Source organism: Bactrocera dorsalis, chromosome 2 (genome assembly GCF_023373825.1).
Source record: "Bactrocera dorsalis isolate Fly_Bdor chromosome 2, ASM2337382v1, whole genome shotgun sequence".
Taxonomy (NCBI): domain Eukaryota; kingdom Metazoa; phylum Arthropoda; class Insecta; order Diptera; family Tephritidae; genus Bactrocera; species Bactrocera dorsalis.
This window is the reverse complement of record NC_064304.1, coordinates 51,346,766-51,368,029: the sequence shown is the minus strand read 5'-3', so window position 1 is coordinate 51,368,029 and position 21,264 is coordinate 51,346,766. Positions and strand designations below refer to the sequence as shown.

The window sequence follows — 21,264 nt, the reverse complement described above, 5'->3', positions numbered from 1 at the left end:
AAAATAAAATGAATATCCCTGCTTGTGTTCACCCTCCATACATACAACTTCCCTAGTACATACTACGTTTCAATGCAGAAGAGTTGGCAAAGTCATACACTTGTAATAGAACATTTAACCCTTTTGTGTCAGTTTCATCTTAATTGTATAATTTCGTTTGCCAGCAATTATTTGATAACAATTCATATCCGGAACGTAAAGGCTAAAACAGCAGGAGCACATTGTGAGTGGCGAAACCGCAACGGCTTTTCACACAGTACATTTTTAAAGTTATATATTTTACGAGGAGAAAATTTATTCATATTTAATTTTATGGCTAAGATTTACTATTTTATTTACGGTTTTCCGGCTGTATTAAAGTTGTTTCCCGAATTCTTAAAAAGTGGCACTTAAATGGTATATTTTTAAAATTTTTAATATTCCTTGAGTTAGAAATGTCTCTTGGTTGATCCAAGAATTATAAGATACCAATCGAGTTCAGTTACAATTTTTGCATTTGTATTGTTCAAAAATACTTCCTACCGTAGTCTTAAAGGTAGGCTTGCAGCTTAGTCTAGCTATGTTTTAGTTTTCCAAGTGTACCAGTGCCACCGATAGCGACATAAATTTGGCAACGCTTACATTAAAATACCCCAAAAATGTTGGCTGTAAACTACAGTAAATTAATAAACGTAGAACGTACTGTTGCTGAAGCTTATAAGGAGAGCTATATAGCAACAGTGCGTGCAACGCATGCAGCTCTTTCACCTAGTCATGGTACTCCAACTAACCTGCTCTGGCTCTATTAACTACAAGCAAGTGGAATTCTTTTTTCATCCTTAATGTTGCTTTGCATTTGCTTGAGTAATACAGTGTCGACTATACGGTAGTCCATATATTCATACATTTACGAGTATGTGTAGATCGCAAATACGGTATAAGTGAACATTTTTGAAGCTGTATTTTGCGAATAAGTATGTACGTAAGTTTTGCGACTTGGGAAATTTATTGCTTTCAAAGGGATCAAGTTTTAAGGTGGATTCATAAAAGAGTTAGGCAAACTTTCTTTGGCGAAGAATTTGCTTGCTCCATTATACATAGTTACATGGTAAAGTACTTTAAGTTAAGAATATTAAAATGCTATAATATCCATTATAGTTTTATCTCTTCTTGATTTGGTTTTCTAATCGCCTAAACAAATTACACTTCGTGTCGATAAGTAGATACACGAAGTCAATACCAACCATTCCTCAAAAAATCATTCCAAATCGTAAGAAGCTCCGCTGGCAGTTCATCGGTGTTCTCGCAATGGCGTTGAACGTAAGGATCTTTTGGACTTGTAATTAATGAAGTGACATAATTCATTAACCAGATAGTTATTAAGACTACTGACTGGGTAAAAATTTTTCAATTAAAATAAGTCTGGGTATACTCAGCAGGCCATAATTTAACTTTTATCGAACTGCTTCAACAAAGGTGAAGTTTATAAAGTTGTTGCTAATGATGTTCTCTCTCTTTAAATCGTAATATAAAGCTAAGTTCAGAACTGTTAAAAAATTATTGAGATTGTCTTTCGACTAATTGAAAAAATATCTCATTTTATAAATTGTGTGAAAAATTAAATGCTCTACAAAATGGTCTATTACAGGGTTTTTATAATCCTAACGGTTTAATTTGTATTGTTCTCTTTTTTTTTAATTATGCAGACCATTGTTGTAGAGCAGACATTTTCCACAACAACTATGGGCATTGAAATTTAACTTTTCATTCAAAATATCGAAACTTAACCCGATAATATCTTTTAAACGGTTAGGTATACGAAAAAACCGTGAGAGACTATGTTATAGAGCATACAATTTTCCACCAAATCCATAAAATATTGTTTTATTAAAAATATATATAAATTAATAGAAAACCTGAAAATTGGTAAAAAAAACAACATATTTTATTTATATTTTCGATATTTTAAATAGTTTTTTGTTCAAATAAATCGAATTATGAAATTTTTTTGAGCCTCTGGAGAAAAACCACAAAGCTGGACCAGACATGTTGCAATTTGGAAACCGCAAATATAACATTGTTTAAGATCTTGTTAACTTTCATAGATATCGCAGTCTGCTCCAGCTTAAAGTTAAACTTACTTAAAATATACTTTTGATGATTACCAACAGGAAAGAAAGGCAGAGTTTGTGGTAATTTTCGTTCATCTAATTTGAAAAAAATGCCTTTTTTTACCGAAATCAATTTATGGCTCTGCAAAAAAGCCGTTAATTTTCAGTAAGATTTTTGCTTACTTGGTGTTAAGGAGTTCAAGTGAATTGGATCAGATCAAGTGGACTTTTTCTCACACGCAGCACACATTTCGGCCTCGACAATTTTGTTATCGTAATACAATGAAAAACTGAATTCAATTGTTTTTATTTTTCGCTCAAAATTTGTAAGCTTTTTTATTATCTTTCACTCCTTTTTTTCTGGATTTGCAATGCTAATGAAACTTCGACAAGAAATAGTTGAAGTTCCAAAAAGTAATTGAGTTATTCTGAAGTTGAAGCAAACCTGATTGGAATTGAAAACCGTCATAAGGGATTTTGTTAAACCTTTGAATTATGAATGGTTGTTTTACTAAGATGGCTTTAATAATTTTTAAAGGTTATTTAATTTATTGTTAAGGCAAAATGGACTTAGAAAAGCCGCAGTATTTGACATTTTCTTAGGGTGCTAGGGCCGGCCTTGATTATTGCATTATTAATAAGAAGTAAAGGAAATTTGTTAATCGATAAAATCGCATTTTTTTCTATTTACTTTATAACATAGGTCGTACACTCACTTAGACACCATTTACTTTTCGGTTCGAGTACGAAATATTGCACTAAAATCAAACTAACTCCAAATCAATCTATTATATATTTATAAAAGATATGAGTTTACAGACAAATCTAGCCCAATTTCGCAATCTTTTGACGCTAGTAAGCAACATGGTTTAGAAAATATAAGTTTACTAAGATATTTACGTAAAATAACTCACGTATTGACCAACTTGAACGAAATAGACTCAACCGGAAATTCGAAAATCACTATAGAGGTTATGTTGGATTTAAGGGGAAGGACAGAGTTGATTGCATTAACTTTAGCATTAAGCTAAAGTATGCGTGAGAACATATTTTCATCCTTTTTTTAAGATAATATGACTTTTCGATTATTGTAATAAAATTCATTAATCATAAAATACAAAACAACACATCATCAAAAGATTCGAATTTACGTTTTTAGTGATAGGATTCTCTGCACCATATTACATACATATATGACATGTTCAAAGTTTTAAACCTCTGATACCAGATAAAACCATGTTATAAGCAAAGCTCAAAATAAAAAAATGTATCCACGTGCGTGTGGTTTTTAGTGAAGGCGTGTTACCATTTCAAACATGGACATGAAATTGTCAGCCCGGTTACTGTTTTGCCATGACTGACCCAAAAATTTGATGTTAGCAACCACACACACACGCAAGTTACACTTTGTATGCATGTCTTTACATTGTAAATTATATTAACAGCTTTAAATAATAAATAATAATTTTATTTATATCACCCACAATTTTTGGAGGAATTGGAATGCCTAATTTTATTCCCAAGGCATAACTTAATCCCCGATTATTAATCAAACTTTCCAACTTCTTGGTTTCCAACAGTACCAAGTTTTTAATACCAACAATAATGAAAGAATGAGAAATATGTCCTTTACTTAAGTACTCAATTCATTAACATCACATTTAACTGATATCAAGCTGGGAAAACTCATTAAGACTCTTGCATTTCTTAGTTTGTAGGGACACAGTCGACTTTGTTTTTTTACCCATAAAATTTTATCTGTCTATATTTCATACAGACGATGAGGCTGAAATAGTTTATATCAAATTTGTAATTTATATGGGTTATGGTCGCACCATATAATTCCACAGCGAAACTAATAGAAAGGTTTATTGATTAAGTTTGTTGTTTAAATTTGTTGCTATTACAGCCAGAGATCAACTGAATCGCTAAATAAGTAAGAGAATGACCATATTTGTTCTCACTTAAATGTATACACTTATATGTGTGTTATATATTTATGGACTTGAAATCATATAAATCTTTTTTGTTGGCTCACTTCACACCCGTGCTCAGCCACTGGCGTCTATTTGTGGTTGATCTGCAAAGTGCTGACGAACAACACTAAGGGCATCACAGGCAAAACCGGCAACACCGACAATAAATCCGGTAACATAAGATTGATAGGCTCTCGTACGCAGTTGTAGTTGCTCGGTTTAGTGGGCTGGTAACTTACTAGCCTATGCTTTTATTTTCATGTTAAATTTTTTTTATTTTAATACCTGCCATGGCTTTGTATTAATTTTTCATGATCAAGTTTCGACCTTTTCGTACGTACGGTGTCGCTAGATGAGTGCAATTAATATTTTCCATTTCTTTGTTTCGCTGCTAAGTACGAATGCATACATTAATAAATTAACTGTGACAACGAGTTCATATAAAGAGGAGTGCAAATTTACCTACCGCAGTTGGAATAAAATGGCAAATTTAATAAACCACGTTATTTACTTCATGTTTTTCTTTTCAATATGCGAAAGATTACAACGTTATATCTTACCATTACGGACTCCACCGTGCCTCGGTAGGGTTGCTACCTGCTATATAAATATATATGTACGTTATGAGTGCGGTCAGGTTGCACTAAGCCAGACGCCTGCTGTAGTCGTCATTATCATGAACAGACGACCTCCATCGTAGAAAGATTGCGTTTTGTACTCGCCGTTGACCTTATCGTCCTGGAAAGCTCTGTCAGTAGCTAAACTACCGATGGTATAGCTCTCAGGATTATTGTACTTACCCCCTCATCGCGACATGATAACAATCCTCGAGGAGTATATCACAAATTACTATCGTGAAACTTTGAATAATCACCAGTATATACATATATAGTGTAAGTATAAACATTTACAACTAGAATCTTACATATGGGGGGTACGAGTATTTTCTTGCATGGTGCAAGAATTGCAGATTTTTTCACGACACAACAACAAACACACGCGGAAAAATATTTGCAAGGGCTGTAAAATATGTCAGACCAAAACCCATGTTTATTTGCGTGCAATGTCACGAAAAAATATAATTGCAACCCTGTGTTAGTTGCCATTTTACATAAAGTCATATTTTGACGTTAAATTGTTGAGGAAGGTAAATTTTAATTTGATTTTATAATTTCTATTTAAATTATAAAGATTTGTTACATTTTTTTTTGTTAAAAATGTAAACAGAAGGTGCGCCAATTCACAATAGCCATGCACAATAGTCATTTACAATAAATTTAACGAATCAGCCGTTCATATATCACTAGATTCTGCAATGGGTGCTCTCGTGCCCTTGTATATTTCGGTAAAGTATTTTTGCAATCTGCAATCTTGCAAGAGCAAGAGAATACCCCTATTATATTTTATTCATATTGTTGCCTGATATAAAAAAACTTCATTCGAATCAATGTTATTTAATAAAAAAAAAATATTCCATGTTTTTGATCGGACAGCTTGAATGGCCGCTATATGCTTTAGATTGCCTTAATCAATAATTCACAACAAATTTTATTAAATGAAAATGTTTTTGTATTTTTAGCAACGGTTGTGGATACATTCACACCTTAAACCTTTAATTTCATAGAAAAACTGGGAACTTCTGAAATATGTTTTCTAATTCTTTTAATTTTGAATACCCATCTACTAGATTGTCTATAGATTATACAATAGTTTTAATATTAAGTTTGTAAATTCCAATATCACATAACCGAAGGTGCTCTAAAGATCTCTGTATGTGCATATAAATAACTCTGCCTTATTTTATCTCTGTGGAGAATGATTATCTTCCCCAATTGTATAAGGATCTACTGCAGAGAATTACTCCGATTCTATTAACTTAGATTAAGTTAGGTTAGATCGTAAGGTTGATCCGAAGTGGTAGATCTCGCTTGGACAGATTTTGTGTTACGCGAAAATTCATAAAAGTACATTACGACGTTGAGCAACACCCAAAAGCTCCGTCAGGATCGGGAAGAACCTCTCCGAGCCGTTCGATACCAAACGAGGTTTCAGACAAGGCGACTTCCTATCGTGCGACTTCTTCAATCTGTTGCTGGAGAAAATAATTCGAGCTGCAGAACTTAATCGAGTAGATACAATCTTTTATAAGAGTGTACAGCTGCTGGCGTATGCCGATGATATTGATTACATCGGCCTCAACACGCGGTGTTAGTTCTGCCTTCTCCAGACTAGACAAGGAAGCAAAGCAAATGGGTCTGGCAGTGTACGAAATATCAACTGTCCTCAAACAAACCGTCGCACTCGTGACTTGGCTTTCACGTCACTGTTGACAGTCATAACTTTGAAGTTGTAGATAATTTCGTCTATTTAGGAACCAGTGTAAAATCCACCAATAATGTCAACCTGGAAGTCCAACGCAGTCCTCTCTCGACGAAGAAAAGCCAAACTCTATAACTCCCGTCATGCTATATGGTTCAGAGGCTTGGACGATGACAACAACTGATGAGTCAACGTTGCGAGTTTTCGAGAGAAAGGTTCTGCGAAAGATTTATGGTCCTTTGCGCATTGGCCACGGCGAATATCGCATTCGATGGAACGATGAGCTATATGAGATATATGACGACATTGACATAGTTCAGCGAATTAAAATGCAGCGGCTACGCTGGCTAGGTCATGTTGTCCGAATGGACGAAAACACTCCAGCTCTGAAAATATTCGACGCAGTACCCGCCGGGGAAAGTAGAGGAAGAGGAACACCTCCACTCCGTTGGAAGGAACAGGTGGAGAAGGACCTGGCTTCGCGTGGAATATCCAATTGGCGCCTCGTAGCGAAAAGAAGAAACGACTGGCGCGCTGTTGTTAACTCAGCTTAATCGCGTAAGCGGTATCTACGCCAGTAAAGAATAGGAAGATTACGAAATCCACATTGATCAGCAATGACTTGCGAGCTTAAAAATTTATTAAGGTAGTTAAACTGAAATTAGATATGTATAATATACATATATGATATAAACTACATATACCAAAGGCGAAAACGTAACTAATTAAATATATCCGAAAAAACTCAAGCAAAACAACGGAAGTTTTTAAATAAGGCTTGCTAAATACATTAAATACATCATAAGATACCAACATACGTAAATAGATGTCAGGTATAAAGACGGCAATCACTTTATCGATAATGTTGGGGCTGGACTCATTGCATTAACTCTTGGCAGTACTGAGAACATGTTTCCATGCATTTTCATGCATTTAAGGGATCGTCCGATTGTGAAATTTTCAAGAAATCGATTCTGTTTTATCTTGAAGGTTCTCTCAAATTTTGAAATCGCAATTGAAATTATTACGGTTCCTACAGCATTTCCTGTGGAAACGGAATATATTGGGGAACATGGTGACTCCAATCTTTAAACGTGTTTTTCTCAGAATTGAAAAACGGTTTCCAGTCGCAAAGGAAAAGTTTTGAAGATATCTCATTTCAATTTGTAGAGAAACTTTTTAACGTCATTCGCTATCGCGCTATGGAAGCTTTTCTTTTTTTTTTTGAAATCTTTCTTTTTTCCTATGAAAAACTATCGAAAAAGGGCCAAATTCGATACTTCTTGTTCAAACTGCTGCCATTATGTCAAATTTCAAAAAACACATGGCACGATAGTGACTTTCGTACAGATTGATAATCGTTTTGAAATTTTTGTTTTAGACAAAAATTGCGGCCGCAATCGTGGACATCGTGCAGGACCTTTGTTTCTTTCGTGTTATTTCAACAATTTATTTAACTATTATGCACCCAATAAATGAACATAAAATAATTTGTATTCGTCATGAATGCATTTGTTTATAAAAAAAACCCGGACCGATTAGTTAGTTTCAACAGGAAGAGGAATCAGATGTTTGAAATCGACCCGGACTGCCAAAATATGCAATCTGTTAAATTTTTAACGCTTTCAAAATAGGCTCCTGAGTTAATAAAATCATTCCCGCGCCTTATCCTATTTTCCACAAACTTGATATAATCATCAGCTATTATGGCCTTCAGTGCTTTTAGCGAATTTTGTTTTTCAAGTATTTTGGTACGAGTACGAGTCTAGCCTTGACACGCTTCTTACCCAAAACCTTAACTGGGTCGATGTTGAGGTCCTTGTTATCGCCAATTTGTTGAACTTTTAGACTGTCTGGATCGAAAACAAAGTGTCCACTAAGATACATATACATAGGAGAGCCATCAGCGCAGACTCACTTTTCACACGTGTTAAAATATAATTGTTTAATAAAGTTAAAATAAATTGAACATAAACAAATCAAATAAATACTGCTTTCTGAATTATTTAATAACATGTTTTTAAGATACGTACCAACGAGTAATATTCTTTACTCATAAATTTACCAACACTGTTTATAAAGAAAAAATAGGCGGAGACTTAATTGCTCTCTTTCTCAGTCGTCGTTCCAAGTACTGAGGACATAAATACTCTGAGTCAACATACGTATGGATGGGTAAAGTGTAAACAGCTGCTGAATTGTGTTAAGAGCAACGCCGTCAATTTGCCGTGCGAACTCACGTTTCTCATTTTAACAAACCCTCTTATGCTTCTTTGTTGATAGAGAGCGAGTGTAGTTGTTCTCACGGTCTGTTCGAAAGGAATTTTCATTCTCAGTTGCTGCAGAGGGCAATAAAGCACTCTCAATGTCCATAAACCATCGTGTGAGGAGCATAGCCGACTGTTAAAGTGTGAATGAAGAAATGAGATAGCGACTGGTCATTAAGTTACAAAAATGGCATTTGAAGACTGCGCAGAGTGCGCTGCTGCAGAACTACGCAAACGTCGGCTAGCTCTGCCTTTGGTGCTGTCGCTGTTAGGGGTAAAATACATTTTCTGTGCTGTTGATTGCCTAGTGCTGCGCAACTCATATTTCTCCTTTTAATGGTTTGTTTACATCATAAATAAACATGGCCGAAACTCTTCGTGCCGTCTAGAATAGTGAGAGAGTTACGCCATGTGTGCAACACGGTCACAGACAAAATCAACATTTAGTTGGGGATTGTCCACCGTGGTTTTACAATTTTGGCGCGCTTTTGTAGATGCTATAATTTTCAAATAAAAGTAATTTTAACCTGGCAATGAGCTCATTATGGATGCAATTCCGCTCGGTGTACTGTTTTTCACGTAGCGAACAATCTGCTCCTCAATGACAGACGAATTGTCAGAAACGTGAACACATTTTCTTAATTATATGCATTTAATAAGCCCCACCATATAATTATAGTTGTGGCAAGAGAATGCACAGTATTTGAGTGCAATAAATAAAAAACTCAGTTTTTCTTGGTCTAGGAAAAATCTACAACGATTGACTAATACAATTTTCTTACCATTTGTAGAGATTATCCGACGGCACTGGTATTAATGTGAAATACTGTGTCATTAAGGAAGTATTTCTTAATAGTTAAAAACAAAAATTTTCGAAATATTGCAGATAGAGCGGAGACTCCTGAAAGCCATCGTGGCCTTTTGCAGAAAAAAACTATTTAAAATATGCGAAATCGAAAGGAATAGTAGCCGTTTTAATTAAAAGTCAGCTCTTCTCGATGTAACTTCCGCGATTCTGATCAAAATAATACAGAATTTACCCTGATATATATGTATACATAACTGAAAATTTTAAAACCATCTTTACAGCTTTTTTTCTGAACAACTCATTGCGACTATGGAAAGATTGTGCAAAATAAGCGGTTGAGGTATAGATTGCGTGATATATTTTAATTTTATTGAAATAATTTTAATGAAAAAGAAATTTTAAATACTGGTAAGTCAATATTCGATATATGTATGTATGTGTATAGAATAAATGCGATAAATCTTTGTATTATATTTTGTGAAAAACATAACAAAACTTAAAAATAGAATAGAAAAACCTTTCTAATATAATAAAGAGTTTTTCCTTAGTTATTAACAAACAGTTTTTAGTGAATTGTGCAAGAGTACAAATTTTCTATCCAATTGTTACTCTTTTATAAGATATAATATTATATTTTTCCTTTGGAGAATGGAATCAGGGTCTACAAATTCTGTTTTATGATCTGCGTTGTAATTAAATAACGATAACTCAAATATATTTACCATGTCGTTTTTTGGGTACAAAATGGAACAGCAAAATAAACAGGTGTCTTACTCCTCGTATTTGGTATATACTGACTACTCAATCCAATTAACAATTATAAACGAAATATCGAAAGTCCTTTCTTGGTAACATTTAAAAGAGTGTTTTATTTTTAGAAATTGAGGATATGCAAGATATAATAATTAATTAACCAATTCTTCATTTCGAAACAGTTTCTGATTTGTAATATAAACAGAACTTCAAATCGCTGATATGCATGGGAAGTCTGGTTATAGAATTTAATGCAAACACTCAACTCATAGAGTGAAGACATTTATTCGGTCTCTTGTCTTCCAAGCTACCATGGTTTATTAACATTTTGGGGCTTGTACTGTATACTTACAAAGACGGGAATGGTTCTTCTGGTGCATCATTACATACTGCAGTACATATTCATAATCGATTAATTCATATCAAGTTCTGGAAATACACACATTTATGTAGATATATCGCTGAAATAAACTATTTTCCGGCGGCAAAATTAATCCCATTTCCGTTTTTCCTTTATGCGATGATTTCATGCAAAACAATTTTATTTTTTTGGACTGACTCTAACAATTTGGTTGATCTTCTTCTAATGAAACATCCTAAGGGTCCTAAATGAACTAAGTATATCAATACGAGTTGATATTTGCGAAGAGAATACTATGGAGAAGCTGGATACGTATATGACAAACCAGGGGAAAAAAGAAATTACGTCACATCTAAAAATGTAGACAAAGTTATTGTTCTCTTTGTTTGAGAAGAAAGCACCGCTCAGTCTAAGAGAAGCTAAACAAGAGCTGTTTAAAAAGGATTAAATATATTTCCAAATACAATATGGGCCAGGATTCATAGACCCTGCCTCAAACGCAAAAGTACTATTATCAATCGTTTTGGATAAAAAACCAAGAAAAGGAAATACATTTATTCAAAGGAGTGTTAAGCACTCCCAAAACTTATATGTGTACTCTCTGCTCTTTAATTTTGGTTTTCGAGGTGCTTGAAAAAATCCTGAATGTCGATAGAATGATAAAATTCTATAAAAAGTCTTTACTGATAGGATAAAAATTTAAGTAAAATTTTAGTTTGTAATTTGTCTTGCTGTTCACACTTTATATCGGCCCCTTATAGAAACATTTTAAAGCAATAGTGAATGGTGCTTTAATTCAATATTTTCATTTCATTTCTATATTTTAACAACATAAATAAATAAATAGTTCCAGTAATTTTTTTGAATAGGGCACCGTAAGGGATTTGAGTTTAATTCCTCAACTTCTTTCATTTGAATATAAGAAAATTAAACTTTTCCTTTCTAAAATAAAATTTCACACTTATCCTTAACGCAATGTTCGAAATTGCTTCACAAATAAAAACATATTTTTATGGTTAAAGGGTATGGCTGCTGTAGATTTCGCTGAAACTATTATATTTATAGTCATACAAAAGTTTTAAGTTGATTTGTGTCAAGGAAACATTTTTCTAATGAGTTTATACGTTTAACAAATAATTTTGACTTTTATACCATTGACTTCAAATTTTTAGCTTATCTTTAGAATTGTTTTTTTTTTATCGGAGTACGTAGGGAAGTTTCAATTAATTTTTTTTTTATTGTTGAAACATAATTAATGATACGTTTCATTGAAATTGCAACTAGTGATAAATGTAAACTAACAAGCAATGTTTTTCTCAATTTATGAATTAGAACAATAAAACTGTAATAATATTTTCTTTTTTAAACTAAATTTAATAACTAAATAAAATGATACTTATTATTTTCTAAGATTCTTAATAGATCATGTAACGTTGTTTTTTTTCAGTTTGCTATTTCTCGTATCTCCTAGTTGTCGGGCTTCATGATTTTATAATATTTTTGCTGTTTCGCGAATAACTTCCCGAACCGTTTTTAAATGAAGATCGCGATCCGAATTGCGTATGTACCACTGGGCATTAACCATTTTTCGCAGAACTTTGTTTTGGAATTTTTGCAACGCTTCGATTTATAACGGGGCAGCGCATCCCCATAGTTGAATTCCATATGTCCAAATATTTTTCAAAGTTTGATTGTATACTAGGATTTTAATTGATGTTGTTAAGGGTGATTTCTTGCCGATCAACCAATTTATTTTGTGATATTTTAGTTTTAGTTCTGAAACGTTTTTTTTGTATATACATATATTGTAATTCAACTTTGCATCCAACGTCATACCAAGATATTTCACCAAGGTAGAGTACGGCATTACTTCATTTCAAATATTTAAGGGGATGTACGTAACACTTTTGTTAGTGAAGTTTATATGGATAGACTTTATGCTCATCTAGGAACTTTCTTTGTTAAGGAGCATGTGTACAAAATTTCATTATGACATTTTAATTTTTACTCAAGTTAAATATGTCGAAATAATTTAGCATTCACCCTTAGAGAAATCTTGAATCAATTGCAATCATATTTGGTACCTTATTATATTATTCAATTACCATGAAAATATTTTCTTTGAAGTAATATATCTCATATACTGACCGACATTTCAATTTTCAACTGACATCTTAAATTGAAAATACCATCCAGCTAACGGAGAGCTTGCCTCAGAAAATGTGGTTGATGTAACTGTAGTGGCTTGTTAGATATTTTAGTTAATGTACGCCCATTTTTTAAAATTTTTCAAACAGAATTTGGCCTTACTGAGGATCGTTGCTCCAAGTTGTAGTTTTTGGTTTTAATTTTGCCTTAGTTGTAACACTTTATAGTGATTGAAGTTTCAACATCATATTAATATGTGTATATAACAATATATATATGACGATTAATTTTATGTGAAAAAATTAATAAAATATTTATATTATTCTTTGGCATCGCATTAAGTATTCAATTTTTCAGAGCAATAGTTATTTTGTTTCTGCATTTATAGTAAGCTATGAGCCATGCCTAGTGTAGACCAAGATTAAGAAATGTTTTGAACTAATTGAAATAATTTTTTTTAAATTTAACCAACTTGCATTGTGTGTGGGAGTATATTTCTCAACATTCGGTTTTGTGGGTTCGATTGTCTTGCGTTAAATTGATCGAATACAAGATTTCATTGTTGCTTACTAAATACTTAAGTTGGTAAACGTTTTATTTTAAATTTTTAAATCTGCTATGAACTTTCCTGCAGTGTGCTTGTAATGGAGTTATTACTCACACAGTTAGTTAATCGAGAATTATAAATTTCGCAGTATGCTGTAAGTACTAACATACAATTGTCCTTGGATGGTAACAACACCAGTAAAAGTCTAAATACCAGCGGGATCACCACACAAAATCACGGGTATCCCACTGCTTCTTTGTGAAGTGGAAGTCACATAGTCGTATCTACGCAGAGGCTCAGTTGTTGTAGTATGTAGTTTTTAGATGTTCTGCTGACGGTGTTTTCATTACGTTGCTCTTCTTCATGGTGCTGTTTAGTTGGCGTAACTGCTGCCGGTGTTACGGTGCTAAAACATGATATTTTTAGAGACTTTCAGTGGCGTTTGTTTATCCGAGGGGGGCCAACACTCTATGCGCCCCTTAACTTATTGCACCCACTACTGATTGCGTATTTCCTCGTGGAGTCTAAGAAGTTCATTGCTGTGAAAAACATGTTGTGTTTATTTGTAAAACTCAGTTCTTGTTTGTATACTATCGGGAACCACATACTTTTGAACTGTTGTTTGTTTGTTTATACTTTCGCAACGTGTTGCTTAGATTATAATAGTTTTGTATGCTTAAATATTATGTGAAAACCATAAACTCATTTGATAGGTTCGAAAAATAGACATAGGCGAAGTTACGATTCGATTTAATACATAGTTATTCTATGTTGAACCTATTACAACCACTTAGATCTTTTACGATGTACATATATGTATGTAATTTAACAGTTAATTATTTCAGATTCATAAGAACTGGAATTGAATCGTCTTTAAAGTTGTGCTTTTCAGTGACCATCACATTGCAACTCACAATTAGTTAAAGTCATGCCTTAATTCTATCTATTTTGTGACATTGCGAGAGAAATTTTTGAAATATTTCTCAAATGGATCATCAAAAATCACCTTTGCTGCTGACGATTTTCAACTGATGAAACCAGATGAAACTTTTCAACATGTAAATTTGATACTCAAAGCATGAATTGTAAGTGGCATACGATTTAACAGAAGCATTTTCATTTGAGAAATTGAAAACCTCATACTTTCTTGGTCAAAACTTTTAGATTTTGGATTTTTATTTCTTAAAATTCTGTTTAATATTTAATAGCTCTGTTTAATAAAAATTTATAAAGTGAATATAATGTATTAAAAACATTAAGAATATGAACTTTATGCAAAACTTGCCAAAATATTCGATATAGAATGTAAACAAATGAAATATCAATTTTCAACTAACTCTTGCAGAGTCACAGCCTCTTGTAGAATACTGCACATGCGCATATTTACTGACGTACAATTAACTAACGATAGTTTCCTTCTCTCACTTTCAATTCGGTAAAATTATTTTGTAAACATGTAAGTATATTAGCTTTAATGTTGATGCATTAAAAGAAATTTAAAACATAACATATACATTTTATTACTATTTATTACTTTGAAAATTTTATTTACTAATATAGGCGAAAACGTTTTTGTCGTATAAGAATCCAAGGCATTGTAAATACTTGCGCTTTAATTTTGAATATGCTCTTACAAATAAATTTCACTAAAAAAAATAACGAATTTAAAGCGTTTCTGTCCAGTTAAGAGAGTTGTCCGCTTAATAGATTGTATTTAATGAACATCAACAATGTGCATGGTTAATAGGACGTCCATTTAAGTGAGCTTTCACTGTATTCTTTATTTAAGAGCTTTTTAACTATCGCATTTTCTAAGTTGGTTCGAACAGGACACAGTGTGCTAAATTTTGGTAAAATAGGTTCAGTAGTTTAAGAGTCCATCGCGGACAAACAACGTGACACGTACTTTTTATATATAAAGATTATTAAAAATAAATCATAAAAAAATCTAAATCTAATCTTGTTTTTGTATTAATTAATCCGCATACCAAGTTTCATAGAGATATCTCAATTTGCTTTTAAGTTACAGCTTTCACGGGTGGATAGACGGACGGACAGACAGTCACGCGGATTCAGTGGCGGATCCAGAGACGATTCTTGGGGGGGGGGGAGCTAAATTGAATTTATCCTTCGATTTTGGTTTCAAACTTATTATTGCGAGAGAAATACAGTACAAATTATGAAACAAAAATTATCAATTTCAATTTTTAGGTAAACAAAGCGGTTATAATCGAAAAGTCAACCATATGCATGCTTTACATAGTGGCTGATTTTATTAAAAATTCAATCCTTTTACATTGCGTGTTTCATAACGCAAAACGATGACTGCCAAGTTTTGCGAATCTTTCGATGACTTCTTCGGCGGTGATTTCGATGTCATGATGCGTATGAAGCAACGCTTCCAACTAGTCTTTCTTGAAGCATGGTCGTCCTAAGCCATGTTTCGATGCGACGAAGATAAGAGAACGAACGTTCAGAGCTCGCGTTTGTTACGGGAAGTGTACAGAATACTTGGAGATAGGTGTGGATTGTTGGGAATATGTCGACATCACATTTTTTTAATGTTTCCAGTGCAGAGGTTGGAATTACGCTGCCTTCAATTTTTTGTTGCTGCTGCCAGTAACTTATTTCACCTTTGAATTTCAGTTTTTGTACGCTTTTTTCATCATCCGATTATCAGATTCCGTCAGAATCGGGAAGGACCTCTCCGAGCCGTTCGATACCAAACGATTTTCAGACAAGGCGACTTTCGTGCGACTTTTTCAACCTGCTTCTGGAGAAAATAGTTAGAGCTGCAGAACTAAATAGAGAAGGCACCATGTTCTATAAAAGTGTACAACTGCTGGCGTATGCCGATGATATTGATATCAAACTCTATAAGTCGCTCATAATTCCCGTCCTGCTATATGATGCAGAGGCTTGGACGATGTCAACAACGTATGAGTCGACGTTGCGAGTTTTCGAGAGAAAAGTTCTACGAGAGATTTATGGTCCTTTGCTCGTTGGCCACGGCGAAAATTCGATGGAACGATGAGCTGTATGAGATATACGACGACATTGACATAGTTCGGCGAATTAAAAGACAGCGGCTACGCTGGCAAGCTCATGTTGTCCGGATGGACGAAAACACTCCAGCTCTGAAAGTATTCGACGCAGTACCCGCCGGGGGAAGCAGAGGAAGAGGAAGATCTCCACTCCGTTGGAAGGACCAAGGGGAGAAGGACCTGGCTTCGCTTGGAATATCCAATTGGCGCCACGTAGCGAAAAGAGAAACGACTGACGCGCTGTTGTTAACTCGACTATAATCGCGTAAGCGGTGGTAACCATCCAAAACTTCTTGTGAAAAACGAGCTTTCAAATCTTCTTTGCTGATACCCAGCAGAGGTATGTAGACAAAGACCCTGTAGTAATCTTCGCAAGTTTTCTAGTCGTAATTTTCGCGTTTCGTTTGTCGACTACATGTTATCGGTTTCGCTTCGTCAACATCGAGTTTTTCCGCCATTTTCTTAGCTCCTGAATAAATCAGTCGGAATATTTCATCAACTTTTTCCCTCTTTTTTTCCAACGTGGCAAGCAACGTCCCAATCATTTTTGATGCCTTCGCCAAATCAATTGCTTCCTTTTGAAGAACTACGCTGAGCGAATGGGTGAGCGATAGAATGTCGCTGAGACAGAAGAGCCCGACGATAAATTCGAACTTGCACAAAGCCGATATGAGGCTTGTTGCTTTGCCAGCTGTTTCTCTGTTCTTCCACTTACTAATTTTTGACAGATCAACGGTAACTTCCCAACAAATTGAAGGACAGCATCGTGCCTCTCTACCCATCTTGTTTCACACAACTGGACAATTTTTTCACCAAGTATCTTTGCTAATACAGTCATACGTTTTGGAAATAAGTTCTTGAAGAATTTGTCGACTTCTCATACGGCACTGGCAACGTTTTCGATTAATCGTACTTTCACTGACTTTGAAATACTGTTGTTGAGTTTGTGCGAGAAACAACAGACACTAGGTGACACCACGAACTACGAAAAACATATAGACACGATGCCGCTTGCGACTATCGAACGCCCCATTAATTCGATATCTCTGCGGGCATATATGTCTTATACTGTACTCAAGACTTTGACTCTTTCTCAATTCAGAATTTAGTACTTCTGCTGTGAGTCGCCCGGAAAAGGGTTAAATAATTTTAGAGAGGTCATATAATGCAATTTATGATAGTATCTTGTTGTGATTTCCATAGTGTATTTGGTGAGAAGAGTGTCACTGTTGTATTTTCATTTTTTTATTGCAGAGAATATTTTTTTAGCAACAAGCGAAATTTTTAGGTTCTCCTGTTCCAAGGGAGGTAAAATTTCCCTAATTTTGCAAGTTTCTGAAACTCATCTATTGTTAAAAAAGAAACTATGAAAAGGTAATGGAAAATTAACCTTAACTTTATGTATTTGGTAACCAAAACTGACTGTTGTTGGAAATTTAATTTTTAGAGCCAAACACTTTTACTGCAGAAACAATCAGAATTGCCATTCCAGTTTTTCTTACAAAACTACGAGTACTTAATTACAACACTAAAACTAGCAGTATATTTTATCCTTTCAGCAGGGCTTAATTTATGAGAACGAACATCATGGCACAAACGTGCGGAGATGAGTAATGGAGCGACACTGTGTTTAAAATTTGATAATCAGAAGGCTTCACTTAAGAGGGCACGTCATGACCAGACACCAAACTAAAGATGTAAATATTTAGGTTGTGTTATTGCAGTTTTTTTTTCATCTAAAAATGCTTGTAAAGACAGAAGATTTTTGGTACTCAAAACTTGCTGTTCTTTTATTTTTGAAGATCATATTTATATAATTTTGTTAGGTAGCCATCTTCAAGTTAGGCTTCAGCCTTTTAATATTTTTTCAACATATTGCAATAGATTTTAATAGTTTTTTTCATCATACAAAACTATTCGATATATACTATATATAGGGTATGTAAAAGATCAGGATTTTTAATGGTACTTTGTAGAACTGTAATTTGGTGCAGAGGATCGCATCAGCAAGTGTCCTTAAAGTTTAATGTATACTCGTAGCATATTCCAGAGCACTTCTACCCACACTGTAAAAAGGATGATAACCCCGCCCACTCCCCATATAATGATATTGTCACAAACTACGAAATATCGCGAAAAATCAATAACTAATTACACCGGAGACATTAGATTTTACCCCGAGATGGATAGAATGCTTTCCTTTGAAGGCTTTACTGAATATAAAATAATAACAAACTGAAGTAAATAATACTTATGTTTAGTGACTTATTCCCAACAAGAACAATTTGCACAGTAAATGGGTGCTAACTCACTCCCAACAAATGAAAAAAGTACCACTTTTTTGCAAATTAAAAAGTTAAACGAAAATACACTATTGACTGAGAATTTACCTTCTCTAGTAAGTAAGTCTTAAGTTCTGCAGCTTTATCAAACTTGCATTTTCAAATTATACCACAAAACTAATAGCCCGATGTATTAGTAACAAAGAAAATGAAAATTTATATTTTTAAATTTTCAGACTACAATTTTATAATTGTTGGGATAAATACAAATAATTTCCGGCTTATAGACGTAAGCCTTGTTTGTATGTGCTATCACACATATGTAGGAAAAAACTTTGTATATGAACAAGTAGAATGTCGTGATCCAGCAATCTGATTTATGGTATAAATACTATACATACTTCACAGCGCATAAGATTCACGGTAATTGATTGACATACATATGTATATTGACACTGTTCACAAATGGGTAATATACTTTTAAACTTTATTTATTTATAATTGATCTATTTCAAGGTTAAAAAAGGAATTGATTATTTCGCCAGGTTTTTTAAGCCTCAAACTAGAATAAAAGGAGATTTAAAAATGCATACAACTGCAATGCCATTTCCATCTAACATATGCATGCAAATGAAAAAAAAAATAGTTCTAAGAGGTCGTCCGAATGGATTTTTTACACAAAATTGCTAGTAATAAATCATAAAAAAGGATCTTTTGTTCACCACCAACAATTCCGACGACGAAGTAAAATACAGAGAAAGCAAATTATATAGAGGACTTTGAAGTGACATGCAAAACTCAAAACTCAGCTGGATTCAGCAGTGAAGCAGCATATTGCGACACATGGCTATATAAACGGCAGTACATATGCATGTGGAGGCATGCAAGAACAGGCAAATTCGGCATGTGACCTAATAAAAAAGAATAAACAATCGGAATACCTAAAATAATATTAGTCTCATGCCGACTTTTTTGTAAAAATATAGAAGCACATATGAATATAACTATACTGCATATTTTCAGAATGGTTGTCAAAAAAAGTTTTGGAAGTATTTTTCATATGCATGAAGCGTCATAATTTATGATTATTTAGAAGAAAAAGCGGCGGGCGCCAGTGGCGAGAATAAAGACCGCCTCAGCGGCGTCGACGGTCAGGCAAACTTTCGCCTGCAGCATAGAGGAGCGACGGGCAAGTAGCTAAACAACGCACGCATAGTCGATTAAATTTCCTGGTAGCAATTTGTACATTACAAAAAATATAATACATTTAATAATACAGATAAGTTTGCGTTACAGCAAAATTTTGTGTAAAAAATTTAGTCATTTGTCACATATCCGGAACAATTAATATTTTGTATTGACCATTTGCCAGCCAATCTGTCAGCGATTCGATCGTAAGCATGCATAAGTATTTACCAAATTTCAGGGGTAAATTGTCCATTGAGGCAATAGTTATATTGAAAATAATTAGAACAAATGAGCACCGTCCCCTTGTTGGAGCTACTAACAACAATAATATCCAATTCAACAACGTGCTTAATAGTCCGCAGGCGGCCAGCAACACTGGGCTCATGAAAATCTATTTGATAAAGTGATAAAACATTTCGAATGCGCGTACAACCACGAAACAGAAGCAAGGAAATAGTTGCTGGTCAACAGTTGTATGAAAAGCAACAATATTGTGTATAAGTGCTTAGTTCGAGAGTGTCCTTTAGAAAAGAGCCATAAATTTAAGCAATATTTGGAAAATCTTTCAATTACACTTCATTAAAGTGCGCACAAATGGTCCTACTCTTAAACTCACAGCAATAAACTTTGGATACGCCACATATTAATAATTAATTGAATTGGAGTCGCTCGCGCGTCTCACTCTAGCATGGCAATTGACAGCGGCGTTAAATTCCGAAATCTGCTCTCTACTCAACTTGTTTTGCGCCAATACCATCCTGAACGTTTTGCACCCTGCAGTCATGTTATATGAGTTTTATGTTCTATTTATGTTGTGTAAACGATGCCATAATCGTAAAAATATCAAAACAAATCGTTAAATTCGATCATCGTCATTGAAAGTTGCATCGACAGTCGACACAGTTGCCGCAGCCGGAGAGACGTCAGCAAGAGCACGCAACACTTTACCTTCCCCTAAGTGTGTGGTGTCCATAAGCGATATAGCGATATATTGACTTGGTATCCACTTATTCGACATTGCCGCTTTGTTCTTTATTTTATTGGTTAGTTGGCGCTTCTGAATTGCTTAGGAGTTCTTTGAACACTTCGATTGCTAATCGTACGTGCCGCTTGGTGCCGCCAAATGGGCTGGGAGATTGGTAGACTATGTAGTATCGTTGCATTATATGCACATAAATAAAGATAGGTTGTCTTCTCTAAAGAATGGAAAACACAATCTCCATTTCCCCTTCGTGATTCGTGTATGCTCGTAGTTGACACTCGCTTTCGTTTTATTTACCGTACCCATATCACTAAATATTTGTGTATTTATTGACACGAGTATCACAAATAGCACATAAATTGCTGACTTAATTAACTTTGCATTAAGTGTAAATTATTTAAAAAATTTGTGTATGAAACTGAGTGCACAGGAAATTTCATGCCAGTGATCATTGGCACACCGAAAGAAGTAAACTCCGTTGAATAAAGAAAAATTCAAG

At 34.2% G+C, this 21,264-nt stretch overlaps 1 long non-coding RNA gene across 1 annotated transcript; it reads left to right on the top strand.

Moving 5' to 3' along the window:
- The first annotated feature begins 9,110 nt into the window (after window positions 1-9,110).
- Window positions 9,111-19,878, top strand: LOC125776445 (uncharacterized). Its single transcript, XR_007421718.1, has 4 exons — window positions 9,111-14,354; window positions 14,615-15,847; window positions 15,916-19,018; window positions 19,112-19,878. It is a non-coding gene; the product is annotated as an uncharacterized LOC125776445 (long non-coding RNA).
- Window positions 19,879-21,264: the final 1,386 nt, after the last annotated feature.